The sequence below is a fragment of the Apium graveolens genome, chromosome 11 (assembly GCF_009905375.1).
Source record: "Apium graveolens cultivar Ventura chromosome 11, ASM990537v1, whole genome shotgun sequence".
NCBI lineage: Eukaryota > Viridiplantae > Streptophyta > Magnoliopsida > Apiales > Apiaceae > Apium > Apium graveolens.
This window is the reverse complement of record NC_133657.1, coordinates 202,499,266-202,513,701: the sequence shown is the minus strand read 5'-3', so window position 1 is coordinate 202,513,701 and position 14,436 is coordinate 202,499,266. Positions and strand designations below refer to the sequence as shown.

Sequence of the window (14,436 nt, the reverse complement as noted above, 5' to 3'; positions counted from 1 at the left end):
GAAGTCAGGTAAAGATCTGAGGAGAGGTATTTACTGGCATTCTTGGGAAGCGATGAGTATGACTAAGGGTAGAGGAGGGTTGGGCTTCCGGAGTTTACATGGCTTCAATGTCGCTCTTTTAGGAAAGCAAGTGTGGAGATGTTTGAATTTTCCAGATCTTTTAGCCTCTCGAGTTCTGAAAGCAAGATATTTTGCTGACTCAAGTATGTTGAATGCAGCGAAGGGGAGTAATTCCAGTTTAGTCTGGGGGGGGATTTGGCAAGCCAAGGAGATATTGAAAGGTGGTTTTAGGTGGGTTGTGGGGAATGGCAATACTATAGTTGCTACTAAAGATCAGTGGTTGAGGAACAAGGAGAGTTTTTGTGTGGAGGAATCGGGTGTTTACAGTGGCAGGTCTGAACTAGTTAGCTCGTTATTCGTTCCAGGGTCGAAAGCTTGGGATGAGGAGAGAATTAAACAGAGTTTTACAATGGTGGATGCCAACGCTATTCTGGCAACTAGGGTGCCAAATCATGATGCTGATGATAGAGTAGTGTGGTCAAGCTTCATAGATGGCAATTATAAGGTGAAAGCTGGCTATAAATTTTGGCACGACAGAAACATTGGATACTCTGCAATTCCTCAGTCAAAGGGTTGGCATAGGATCTGGAAATTAACAATTCCACACAAATTTAAGATCTTCCTTTGGAGATTTTGTCGCAATAACCTTCCTGTGAGGGTGAGACTTAAAGGTAAAGGAGTTCCTGTCCCTATAATGTGCCCTATGTGCAATGTTGAGATTGAGCATCTCAGACATGTGTTTTTTGAATGTGAGTTTGCCTTAAGTTGCTGGCATAGTGCTGAGTTGACACTTGACACAACCAACCTGTATGAAGCTGATGTTTGGCTCTTAGATAAATTAGAGACAACATCTCAGAGTGATAGTACGAAGATGTGCACAGTGCTGTATGGTATCTGGTATGGGCGTAATAAACGAGTTTGGGAGAACAAAGTTATGTCAGGGGAGACAGTGATGGACATTTGTTCTAAGATGCTGCAGGATTGGAAGAATGCAAATGCCAAGAGGGTAGTAGAGGTCCCAGATCACAGCCAGTTCACGTTGGGTGTCTTAAGAAGATGGCAGGTTCCTGAGAGTGGAGAATACAAATTAAATGTTGATGCTTCATGGACACAGGGGGCTGATATTTGCAGTGTGGGAATGGTGTTGCGAGACAGTAGAGGGCATTTCATCGAAGGGCGAACTATGTCGTTCACTCAAGCTGGGGACGTCTGGGAGGCCGAAGCTCTAGGGATTAGGGAGGCACTTTCTTGGGTAAAAAACATGGGAGAGTTGAAGGTAACAGTGGAGTCGGATTCATTAGTCGCAGTCAATGTCATCAATGGTAAGAACAACTATCTCTTGGAGGTTGGACACATCATTGACCATTGCAAATCATTGCTCCGGGTGTTGCCTAGTGTTAGATTAAATTTTATTCGTAAGCAAGCTAACGAGGTAGCTCATGGTCTAGCTAAAATGCCTTGTGATATTAATTGCTTAGTAACTTTCACGTCTCTTCCTACTCATTTGGACGAGATTTGTAATTTTGAGATGATTTAAATAAAATCCTTAGTTTCAAAAAAAAATAAAGATAATTTATTAAAAACATAACATTTAAATTCTCATTTAAATTAGCATTAATTTAGATAATATGATTTAATAATATAATAATGTCATACTTTCTTAAAAGGTGAAACTGGTGGCCAACAAAATTATCATTATTTTTGATAATATCTCTTTTTTAAAATTTTGGAGATTTTCATTAATTCATTCAATATTTGAAATTTTAATATCAAAATATAATAGACCTTAAAATCAATATTATAAAAGGTTACATAATTTATCATAGTTTTATATTGCACTTTTATCTTCATAATATTTTTTTTGAGTTTTATATTGCACTTTTATCTTCATAATATTTTTTTGTACATAATTTGAATGAACTTAATAATTTTATTAGTTAAATACAATATAAAGTATGCATATAAAATAAATTTATTATTTACATACTATGGTACTCAAAAATATGACTTTTTTAAGATAATGTAAAAATGAATAAACTTGTATTTTGACTTGTTAACAAAAAATGATAAACTTGTAATTTGTTGTATTTATACGAAATTATTTAATGAAAGAAAGATTATTGTACATCCAAGTATATTAACCTTATTATGAGTCATGGTTTTAAAATTTAAATTCTTGACTTTTATGCTACTATTTTAAATATAAGTGCTTTCAAATTTTAATATCAAAATTATTTCTGAAATTTCATGAATATTTTTTGCTCAATATTTTGATTAAAAAATTAATAACATTTACATAGAAAGAAATGGAAAAATAAGAATTAAAACTATAACAAATTAATATCTAGATTATGGAATTTGTAAAATTTTAAATTTACAGAGTTCAAATTTTGTATTTAAAATCATCCAAAATATTGCAATATACATATTATAAAACAACACAAAACTTAAAAATACATTTTAGGAAAATAGAATTACTACTGATTACTAAAAAAGTTTTTCCTAAACAATCCTTAAAATTACTAAAAATTAGATGTGTTATTTATGTTGTGCACAAACCTTAGAATTTGGATATGTTGCAACAACCTTTCCGTGTGTTATAATTGAATATGTTGCAAGAACCTTTTCGTGAGTTATAATTGGATATGTTGCAAGAACCTTTTCGTGAGTTATAATTGGATATGTTGCAAGAACCTTTTAGTGAGTTATAATCTCCACTCCGGCTTTCAAATTTATATATTATTTTATATATATTGTATTATTGAAGGATTCAAATTTTAAATACTTAAAATTTTAAAAAGTCCTCCACATTGTACAGTCTATAGGTGGCTTGGGCTAGAGGAAGCGGGTGGGACTTGAATAGCAGCGGTGATGATTTTGTCTTGTTTTTTTAAAATTATTTTTAATTTTTTCTTGATTTATTAATTACTCCCTCTGTTCCCCTCAATTCTTTATATTGGTGGACGGATACTCGGCACGCACTTTAATGCTCTTATTAAATATAGTTGCATAATTATTTTTAATTTTTTTTTTCTTCTAAATAAAAATATAATGTTCAAACTTTTATACAAAAAAAATTTAAAAAATAAATTACGGAAGTATACTTTATAGTTACCTTAAAATGCGTGTCAAACATGTGAAAAAAACTGTAAAGAAATGAGAGGGACGGAGGTAGTATTTTGTTATATTATAATGTGAATTACTAAAATTTATTTTGGAAGTTATAAATAGGTAAGAAAGAAGTTGAGTGCGATTAGAAATTACGTTGGATAATAATTTACAAATTTTGTAGTTATATTAGATCAATGATTCAATTTTTTAATTAAATTATATTTTTAAAATTTTGTTTTGAAAGTATTAACGTACATTTTTAGTAAAGCGTTAACTAAATGATTAAGCGAATTTCTATTTCACTTATTATGGAAAACAACAATAAAAACGTATTAGAAGATAATTAAGTTTGTAAAGAATACCCTAATTGATATAGATGATGTAGACCTCGGAATTTTGGACAATTATATGAATTTTGAGAGTCGTTGGCAATTTGAGGCAGCTAATTATAATTGATGTATGTTAAGTTTTATGAACAAAGCACGAACAATTTGTTTTGTGTTCTAAATATAAAATTATTTTTTATTTTACGAATGTCCTATTTTAAATATAATATATGTGTCCTATTTTGAATATAATATGAAATATAATTTAGGTGACCTATTTTAAAGATAATAGAATGATCAAGGACCAACAACCAAAATTTCAATATTTCGTCTTTTTAGTTTTTTTTTAAGTATTTTGGATAGTTGAATTCCAAGTCATTCTTCATTTTTTTAAAATAAATATTCAATAATTATATATAATATAAATATTACTCAATATTGATACAATATTTTATTATATTATTAGCTATATAATTAATTTATAATGTTGATATCATAAATTTGATTACCTTTTAACATTATAGCATTAAAATAAATATTCAATTTTTAAGGTGTATATATTAATAATAATTTTGTGACGTCAACTTTATTTTAAGATAATTTCCTTGTTAGAAATCTCTACTTAAACACATGAATTTAAAATATATTGCATAATTATACAGAACATAAATAATCCTTAATTTTGATATACTATTTTATTATATCATACTTATTTTGTTCACTTCAACCATAAATTCGGGGATGATAGTAGAGTTGGCAACCTGTAAGTACTCGGGGTTGATGTAGAAAGGTTGTAGGTGAGGTGTTTGTTTTTTCGTGTGATACAATATGTTATGTCCTACATATATTGTATCATAATTCTTTTTATTTTTTATAATTTATTTAATAATTAATATATGGGTTTGCTTATATAGGAAACTATTAAATATATTTTTTTGGAAGGTGTTAACCAACAAACCAAATTATTCTATATTTTGCTTATAATAGTATAGTATAGATTGCATAATTATACATAACATAAATAATCCTTAATTTTGATATACTATTTTATTATATCATACTTATTTTGTTCACTTGAACCATAAATTCGGGGATGATAGTAGAGTTGGCAACCAGTAAGTACTCGGGGTTGATGTAGAAAGGTTTTAGGTGAGGTGTTTGTTTTTTCATGTGATACAATATGTTATGTCCTACTTATGTTGTATTATAATTCTTTTTATTTTTTATAATTTATTTAATAATTAATATATGGGTTTGCTTATATAGGAAACTATTAAATATTTTTTTGGAAGGTGTTAACGTGTTAACCAACCAACCAAATTATCTTATAATAGTATAGTATAGATAAGGTGCACAATGTAGATACATAAAAATATAAATTTTTATAAAAAATGTGTAGATATGTTTTCTTTAAATCTCAAATTACTTTAGCATTGCTCTATAATTTTCTAAAGTTACGTGAAACATAACATTGCTTTAGCATTCTATTTGAGATACAGTAAAATGTAAATTATAATTTATATAAGTATGTAGAAATTTATCTCGTCACGTGTCAAAATAAAAAGGAAATAAATTAAGAGTATTTTCAATTTCCAATACTTGAAAACTTTTAGCTAAATAATCTAGCTGGCATTATGTGGCAATTTCAGAAAATATGTAAAAAAAATTACACTCCAACCTTATAACCTCTTAGTATAAATCATTTTTAGTTGACTATATTTGTACTACATAAAAACCCTTAGATATAACTTTACATATTGAAAATATAGATAATACCATTGGAATATAATTTCTAACCTCTCGGCTAAAATTCTAAAAAATGATTGTAGCTAATCATATAGCCAACCATTTTTACATTTTAGCATTGACAATCCTCATCTCGCACACACAGACAGTCAGGTCTATATACATGAAATCATGAATCAATGTTACAGATAATAGTAAAGATTGATCAAGATCTTTTTCTCGCAGCAGTTTTTTGTTGAGCATCAAAGTAGATAGCAACCACAGGGTGTCCTAAACCACACTCTTCAGAATAGCATCTGGTGTTAAAATTGTCTCTAGATGATGGTGCTTTGTTCACTGCATGACTTTCTCTCTCCTTAATTAGACAATACAAACACGTAGCGGTTGATCCCTATCGATGATGGCTAGTAGTACTTCACTACTTCCCTTCCTATTTAACATTGTATCCACATGCGTTAGTATATATTAACACTACTAATCTTGTTAAAAGTAATGTGTGTCCTTATGATTAGTGTCAGCAGAGAAATTAACCGAATGATATGTCTCTTATGCCCGGAATATTAGTAATAATCCTGAAATTCATATACTATCTTTATTATTTAGGGCTTAAGGTGATTAATATGTGCGCATTTTGTGTGTTATAAGACAAATGATGAGTGCTTAAATGATACTAACCAGTGAACATGCTCCTTCAGATATGGATCGCTGGGGCTTTGAGCATCTGGATTAGTCATTACCTACAAAATGCACACACTGCTAGATTCATACCAGATATCTCTTTTGTATCATAGTGGTCGAGAGTCTAAAACTTGTGACAACTGAAATGAGTTTGTATGATTAATAACAAAGCTTGTACTCTACGGCAGAACGTACAAGTGTATAAGCTTCCCTTAAGTATTGACCTCCGATCTCAACGCGAGGTCTCCAGGTAATGACAGTAGGCATCAGCTCATGACCATTACAAACTTGTTTTTACTGTTATAAGTAACCTTCATCTTCACACTTGGACTGAAAGTATCAACCACATCTCCTAACACTGTCCCTGCTGCAAGTTGCTCTATCATTTCTAAAGAAAACTTTGATTTAACAACTTTGGGTATGAAATAGCTTTATATAGACGTACAAAAGGGGAACTTAGAGGGATATTTGAAATATGGAGGATATACATTCAAGATTAGATTGCTATTATCTAAAACTTAACTGGTCTTTTTTATTTTCTAAGTTTCCACGAAACTTTTGCAGTACCCAAGCCACAATCGATTTTTTTGGGGTCTGATAAACTGCAACAACAGACACAATCAGAGCCTTGTTTGCAATCATTTCACAACCTCAAGCTGCAAAAAAATAGTCATAGGTTAAGAAGACAACAGATGTGTTCAGATTACAATTAGATGCTATATAGATTATAAACAGACAAACATGGATTCGAATTCTAATGCAGAACCTTGGTCATTGGATAAAATATCTCTATTTACACCTCTTAGTGGACATGAACGCAAGGATGAGAGTTGTGAACTTCAATTCCAACTTCTGTTTATCAGAATTGGTTTCAAAACATTTGTGACAGGTTCAACTGATAACTACTATTTTCGCATCTGTATTAAAAATTTAGATCCACTGTTAATAAGCTGGATTTAATTTATATATATGATTTTAAATTAGTAAGAGGATCAAATGAAGAAACTCACCATCAGTGAGAAGATAGTTTTAACCTATACCCTTCATCTGCAACTTGTTTCTCTGAGCCAAAATAGTGAGAAGATCTCGAGATAAGGTCCAATAATGAGGAAGAATTAACCTTATTTATGCCAAAGGTTAATCAGTAAGCTTCTGTAACTTAGATCAAAAGCTCCAATCAAGTCAATAGCTTCCCTAAAATATTTGGTGTGAACATTTTTCTTATCAAAAGTTTTGGAATTAATATTAACACAATCACATTGTCCGACAGTAGATAACTTACAAACCTCAAAGAGAAAAAGATGGTAGTTCAAACACAAAACATAACGTTTAGGCTCGAGATCAATACGTAAAATTAAAGTTTGTAAATGAAATATATGCAGAGTTAATATTTGAGAAGAAATCAGAACTCAAAAATCATAATATTCAGGTCAGGCTATATACAGGTGTACCTAAGTTGTTTCTTCAATTGAAAATTTTGTTTAGGACTGTATATACATAAATTGTTGGTTCAACGACTCTTAAAATTAGCCGTGGTTGTCCGTGATGCGCCAACAATGCTTATAGGTATAGAAACACATGCCAAGTGTAATACAGGAAACACATGCCAAGTGCAATACGGTTTTGTGTAATGATGTCATGAGATTATTTATAATTTCTTTCCATACCAACTCCAGACCTTTATATTTTAATAAGATGTATATCAGTAGGTTAGTACGGATAGTACATTTGTTATTATTTTATGTCATAGAATTGATAGGTATAAAGTAAATGATAAAATGGAGATGAAGGATACAACTTATACAATTCTAAAATAAAAATTACAGATGAACTCACCGAATGAGGGCTTTGTATTCACTAAATTCTTATCATGTCAATTAAAAAAACACAGTAACAGTGTATACACTACTAGAATTCTGTCAATAGACATCGGTCCTTAGACATCGGTTGTTGAGACGACCGATGTTAATGTTATATTTAGACATCGGTTATTTTAAAACCGATGTTACTGCTTATTTTAGACATCGGTCCACAAAATAACCGCTGTCTATAGTTATTTTTTAAAAATGAAAAACGTTAGTTAGACATCGGTTTTTTATGTAACCGATGTCTTTGTTTTATAGACATCGGTTTGAGTTTACGACTGTTGTCAATGGTTAACTAAAAAAAATTAAAAAAAATGCGAAAAGTTCCCCCCTTTTATTTCCCAATTATTCCCCCTTAACCAAAAAATGAACCCGTCTCTCTAGTATCTCTCTCCTCTCAGCTCTCTTCCTCCCCCTATCTCTCTTTCATTCTCTTTCATCTCTCTCTCTATCTTTCTCGCTCTCTCTCTTTTTCTCGTTCTTTCTCATCTCTCTATCTCTAACCATATTTTCATAATTAAAACCCTAATTTATATGACCATCTCACATTGCAAGTAATTAGGGTTCGAATTAAACACCAAATTATAGATCTTCAATTAATCAAACTCCTGCTATAAGAAACCTTAATTTCTCGACCCGGCTTGGATTAGTTTGTATAATTGGGTTTTTTTTCTTTATTAAGATTGGGTTTTCTGTGTTCTTACTTTTTATTGGTGTTTTTAACGGGTTATGAAACATCAGTACCCATCTCAAATTGGAGCTTTCAAAGCTTGTGGATGACATTTACGAGAAAGTGAAGGAGAAAGAGAGTGGTGTTAGTGTTGCTTCGGTGAGGAGTTCTGTGCTTCTTTTGTTGAATTTGATTTGTTTAATTTGTGTATGAGATAGTAGTTTCACTATAATTGTGAGTTTCATCATTTTCTGTTTATGGTATAAAATCCGATTGTTTCAATGGCTTTAGTAACTATGGTTATTTTGAGTTTATTTGTAGACACTGTTCACTTTTGGTACTAAAATGTATAAGGTTTTTTTTACTACAAGTCAGGCACAAGAAGTTGCTCATGTGACTGGGATAGACTAAATTTACAGGCAGTGTACAGTTACAACAACTCTATATATATGCTGACCTCTTTTTCTTAATTGTGTTCATGTAAAACTACATAAGTATTAGTTTAAAGGAATTTGTTATGGTACAATGTTTCAAGATATATATATATATATAGTGGTTATGAGTAAGTTGTTTTTTCTGCAAATTGTTCTTTCAAGATGATTTTACAGTATCAACTGTTATTATGCACTGTTATTATGCTTGCTGGAGAAGTGAGGCATCCTGGTTCATGTGTTTACTGATCTTTCCTGTTGTTTGGAAAATCAGGGTGGCACGACTTAGATGAGATTTCAACCCCTAAACCCTAATGGAGGTTATAGTTTGATTGAAGGGGAGGATGGAGAGGACTCAGATTGTTCTGTTTCTCTATCGAAATATGGATTAGAGGAACTAAAAGGAGGAGATGGTAATGAAGTTGGAATGCTTTTGCAAGAAGAAAGTGATCATTTTGAGGAGGAAGATTTAAGTAAGGTAATGGAAGATCTAATGTTGATGGGCATTTTTATCACTACAGTGTAGGACTCTTCTTCTTAGTAATCACTTTAAAGTGAATATGACCAATGCTGATAGGCATTTTTATCACTACAATGTAGGATTCTTCCTCTCGCGCTTTGAATGTCGATGCACTTGCTTTGTTTTTTCCTTGTTTCACTTTTATTTATTGTATGTTTGTACCTTTGATGTTGTGCATTAAGTGTGAATGGAAATAGCAGTGCCTCTGTCCTCACCTGGTTATTGGCCATCCCATCATGCAAAATGCGAGCAATGGAAACACAAATATCTTGGTCAACAATCGGGAGATAACTAAACCAGAACTCTGGGTGATGCAGGTTTGTATTCTGAATGTAAATAGATATATCTTGTCTTTGTTTTATTAATTTTATATTGTTGCTGATGTAGCTTTTCATATTGTGTATTATCTGACCATTCTGTTAAACACTTAAACTTGTAGTGGGCAGGAATCCAATGTGAAGGACAACCACACTTTTGGTGTAGTGCCGATGGTTTATTCCAGGAAGTGGGATAGAAAAATAAGAATAAGCGAATATGGTTTAAGGTGCATACTATTATAGTTTGTTCATTGGTTATCCCTGCCTGTATCAAATCAATGTCTAAGTCAAGCACTAATTTTTACCTTCAAATTTATATTACAGCCAAAGGTCAAACTATTATGTTATGTCCTGTCATTGCCTATCCCTTCGGAAGCTGCAATTTTTATTCAAGAAGAAGATCATAAAGTTGCTACTTGTGATGGGAGGGTTTGTTAGTGTTTTGAGTTTCAGGGAAATGTGTACTGTTTTGAAGGAACAGAAGCGGTGGAGACAAGTGAGGGACTTTTTCGGGTGGATGAAATTGCAGGTTGTTTTCGTTTTCTTGTACTTGTTAGGTTTATATGACTCTAATTGTTTAAGTGATGATGATCTTTGAAATTTTGCTCGTAGTAATTTATTATGACTGTTGCATGAGGATGGCAATTTCAATATCTGGTTTTTTAGCGATGTGTAGTTTTTTATTTTAGTGCTTGTTTTATTTATCTTTGTTATTTTCAACTATATATAATATAGATGGCAGTACAACTAAATTAAAGTTTATTCAAAGATGCTCGGGGTTGCAACAGAAGTTTGAGTAATAAGGCATGAATTCAGTCAAGAGTTACAGAGTAATGAGCTTTGTTGATAAAATATTATAGTTTTTCAGTTGCTTGTGATATGTAGAATATTTCCTAATATCGTTTGTTGCTACCTAATTTGAATGTCTCGAGGATTTTCTGGTCTTACCTTGAACTTTTTCCACTACTTTATATGATTTGGTTTATTTGTTTTCTTTTAATTTTAACTTAGATGAAATATACTTTGGAGTTCGATTTGGATGATTTCATTCTGATTCCATGTGATGCCACTAATACAGTGGTGTATAAGAACAATGGTTATTTGATGATTTCATAGAATGGAGGTCTTAACCAAATGCGTGCAACGGTGAGTAGACCAAGCTAAACTCTGGTATAATTTAATTTTTCGTTTGTATCTGAATTTCTTACATGCTAAGTACATGTTTCTGTTAAAATGAAAACGGATAAATAAATACCAATGTCACAGAACTGTACTTTACCAATATCCTCGATATTTGGAATAGTGGCAGAAACAGAAAGAAAACGGACATGCGCTAACACACTAGATTTCATTTCAGGATTACAAGAAATCATTTTCAATCTGCTGACAATTGCCTCTAAAGCTGCTCCACTGGGATCATTCAGTAAATGAACTTCATCAATGAGTACCAGTGCTATAGCACTGAAGAAACTGAGACCACCATCTTTTATGCGATACCGAGTTACTGCATCAAACTTCTGAAAAATGAGATACCGCGATTTAGCCGATGTCCAATATTCAAATTATTAGTTAGAAACTGGGAATATTTTTGCATAAATTTATCTACATTAACCTCAGGAGTGGTCAGAATTATGTCAGCTTCTTGTATAGTCTTGATGTTGATTTCAACAGAAACATGTACTTTGCTGCTGAACACAGGTCTGCTGCAGGGTAGCTGGGTCTCTGGACGATCTTCTATAGAAGATATTGAACACATATAGAAGATGATCTTGAATTATAGAATAGTTTGTTTAGAATTATAGACATATTTGAGATTAGTTGTACACATTGAGAATTTGTTGATCTTGAATTCAATTGAGTAATAATATATATGTATTAATTGAGTTTTGAGAATTAAATTTTTTCAGTATTGTGATTAATGCATTGTCTAATATTCTATGTTAATACAGGGATATTAGCACATATAAACAAGGTAATAACATCGATTCAAAAATAAACACCCGATGTCTATTTATGATATTAACATCAGTTATTTAAAAAACAATCAATGTCTATTGTTCAAATTGACTTCAGTTATTTATAAAAAAATTGATGTTTATTGTTCAAATTAACATCGGTTCTTTAAAAATAATCGATGTCTAATAGGTTAAAGACATCGGTTTTTTATTTTTAATCGATGTTAATTTATAAATATTGCTTGTGTGTTATAGTTTTAAATAGGCCTAATCGTCCTAATATTACATTTCTGAACTTGACATTACACAATTATATAACAAGAATGTGAATTAGACATCAGAAATTTTCGAGAAACGATGTGTAATATTACATAGACATCGGTTAAAAACCGATGTCTATGAGAAAATACATTTAACATTAGTCGCGAATACATCATACATTTTTTACATAGACATCGCTTTTTAACCGATGTCTAAGGTCTTTTTTCTAGTAGTGATATTCAGAGAGGTATTTCACCTTATTTATCATGCTTCTTCTTTACTTTATCGTGGTGCTTGACAGAGTATTTTCATTGTGATTGCATAATCAGAAAATAAATTGCAAATCTACAATAAATATGTAAGCAACAAAGATGGATGTAAAATAGACACATGTGGACAAACATATATTAGCAGAAATTTTAAACAAAGAGCGTACACCTTAATAACGTAGATATTATAAAGAGAAAGCGCAGATGGACAAACCTTAAGAAACGCAGAAAATAAAAGCAGATCATCTAATATCATTAGAAATGAGAAAAATTTTAACATATCAACATTGTATCTGGTAAAAAAGAAATTTAAGAATCAAAGCTACAAAATTACAATACACAGAGAATCAACATGAGAAAAAAGATAATAAAAACAAATTTGTCTCATCCAAGGATCACACAAAAGATAATAAAAATTAATCTTACAGATTAAAATAACGGAGATAACCATGGTCTTGACATGAAAGCTCTTTTGATATCCACTTTCATTGATCTTTAGAGAATCATCACATTAAAAAAGTCAAATATTGATTTTAAAATATAACAAACACATATTGGATATGTATATAATATGTAAAAACATATATTACTAAATCGTAGGAAGATGAAGAAAAATAAAAAAAAACAAATTGAGAAAAATGAGATGCTTGAGATTAAAAATCAAACAGTTGGTGTACATACCTTGATTCGTGATTTTATAACTACTGCTGCAGAATTAATTAACCAATCGCCATCTCCTACCTAAATCAAAACAAATATAGGTAAAGAATAATAATGCAAATATATTAACTCTATAAAACCAATAATACTGTAATTACATAAAGGAGGGAGTGAAGAGACGAATAAAAAGAAAAATTGAAAAAAGAAGAAATATGATTTGCTAACCTGTTTGTTTGTTGTATTGCATTAACAATACTGTAATTACATAAAGGAGGGAGTGAAGAAATATATTAAATCTATTTAAGAAATATATGTATAATCTGTATAAACACATACACAATCAATTTAATAAAAATTCAATATTCATATGTAATCGATGGATCATACAAAAAATTGTAAAAAAATATGCTTAAAAATTAGAATAGGCGAGATAGATATGTACTCTTGATAAGAAAGTCTTGTGTAATTCTTTATCTTTTTCTCCGTAAAGAATTAACATATAATTGTAAATCAAATAAAGCAAATATAATATATATGGTTGAAAGCTAATCTTAAAGGTGCATTGATTAGTGTCCAATGTAGCGTTACAAATAGAGCTTTTAGATTCACCTTCTTAACCATGCGTACACTTCCTCCTCCTTGGTGCTTACAATTTGTCTTATTTGTGAGTGAATCATCAAAAAAACAATCTGCAATAGCATATGAAAATAACTAAGCAACTATACAGATGACAATCAACTAATAAATTTCTAAAACATGCAAAAAACATAAAGATACATGTTCCTGACTACTACGTAAAATCAAAGAAGCGAATCATGTGGAAATCCAATCCATCACCGATATCGACGAAAACTTTGAGTAGAAGCAAAATTTATCAAACAGTTGGTGTGCATTAGGCTAGTCTACATATCACAAAGATTATCAAAGTTGAATAATACATGTAGATGCTCTTAATCTCACATTCATCATTCTCAAAACTCAATACATAAAAATATAAAAATGTGTTGGTTATAAAATAAAAATACACACCTTGATTAGCTATTCTTAACCATTGCTGCAGAATTAATCAACACAACATCATCCTCTGTCCAAAACAAAATAAATGTAGATTAAGAATATTTATACAAATAGACCAAATCAATACAAAAAATAATACTAAAATTATAAAAAAGAAAGAGTAAAAGAGATGATACCTTCAGAAGAATGTAATGTCCGGTTTATCACATGAAAAAGTCATAGATAATAAGCAAACTGATTATGAGTAAATATTGGTTAGAAGCAATATCTTGAGATTCCATGATTTAGTTATCGTTTTCGTGTCATGATATGATTATCAAATTCAATGGTGATCCATTGTAGTCTCTCAACTGAGAGAGAGAGAGAGATTGGAGAGAAGACTGAAAGAGTGATGTAACAGAATGGAGCAAATCATGCATGATTTGATTTTTTTGAAATTATTTTCCATAGATAGATTAATTTTGAAATTCAAAAATAGTTAAATAGTAATTAAGATGGGTCAATTGAAGTTAATTGGATAGTTCATGGATATGGAAAATAATATATGATT

General features: G+C 30.7%; 1 pseudogene; it reads right to left on the bottom strand.

The window, feature by feature from the left end:
* Positions 1–5,448: 5,448 nt before the first annotated feature.
* LOC141696530 (CEN-like protein 1) lies at positions 5,449–6,307 on the bottom strand (annotated as a pseudogene).
* Between the last annotated feature and the right edge of the window lie 8,129 nt (positions 6,308–14,436).